This window comes from Ciconia boyciana, chromosome 3 (assembly GCF_034638445.1).
Source record: "Ciconia boyciana chromosome 3, ASM3463844v1, whole genome shotgun sequence".
Classification (NCBI taxonomy): domain Eukaryota; kingdom Metazoa; phylum Chordata; class Aves; order Ciconiiformes; family Ciconiidae; genus Ciconia; species Ciconia boyciana.
In genome coordinates, this window is record NC_132936.1 from 107,529,508 (window position 1) to 107,530,636 (window position 1,129).

The window sequence follows — 1,129 nt, forward strand, 5'->3', positions numbered from 1 at the left end:
CTACCGCGTAAATGTACGGCTCGGCGGGGGCGGGGCGGGCGGCGACGGGCGGCCCCGCTGGCCAATGGCCGCGCGGCGGCGGGCGGCGGGGCGGGGCCCGAGGCGTGGCCGGCCCGCCGGGCGCCGGGGCGGTGATGTCATCGGCAGCCAATGGGGAGGGCGCGGCGCCGGCCCGCGCCGCGGGGCAGCAGCTGCTCCCCGTTGACAGGCGGAGGCGGCCGGGCCGCGCGCCCCCCGCCGCAGCGCCCCCTGCAGGGCGGGCGGTGCGCAGGCGGCAGCGGGACCCGCGCTGCCGGAGGGGCTGGAAGCGCCGGGCTGGTGAAGTGGGGTCGCCGGTGCTAGCCGCCTGCGCGGCCGCTGAGGGAAACCGTTTGCAAAAGCCAATAGCCATTAAACGTCCCGGATCGGTCCCTTCGGCGGGAAAAGCCACGAACATCCCAGCAACCCCCGGCCTGCCGCCTCCTGGGCCGCGCCGCCGCGTCAGGCAGCCGCACCTCGGAGGGATGTGCCACCTCCCCGTCACCACCCCCCCCAAACTGCCCGGCGAAGAGAGCAAGCTGACAGAGAGCGGCTGCAGGCGCCCGCAGCCCCCACGCGTCGTTTCCACGGGCAGAGCTATCCACGCAGCCCACGGGAAAGGGCCAGCGAGACCACCGACCGTCTGCGAGGCAGGGCGGGGAGAGCAAAGCCCCCCGCTCCTGGCGTTTCGGGGCAGCGGCGCAGTGCTGCGTGTCAGTGCCCCGCAACAAGCGGTTCGATGATGTCAAATCAAGGAGGCCTCTTTTTAGATGCTTTTCCAAACAATCCTCTTCTAACAAAAATAAGCCCGCAGAAGAGACTTCGAGTAGAAAAACAGTAACTTCCCTGAAAGGCAGCTACAAATCACGGGAAGGGCAGGAGGTGTTCCCCGCAGGCAGCTCGGAGCTGGCTAGGCCTGTAGGTCTCCACCTGCCCGACCTCCATGTTAAAGATGGATCCTAGTTGCTCTGTGTCATGCAAATTCAGATCAAATCCAGCTTCTGGCATACTGCCAGTCCATCCTTGTCCGGCAAAGACTGTGAGCGTTTGGGTTAGACTGGACTCTCCCAGCGTAAAAAAGGGAAGTGGTACAGGCTTGAGGACAAGATTT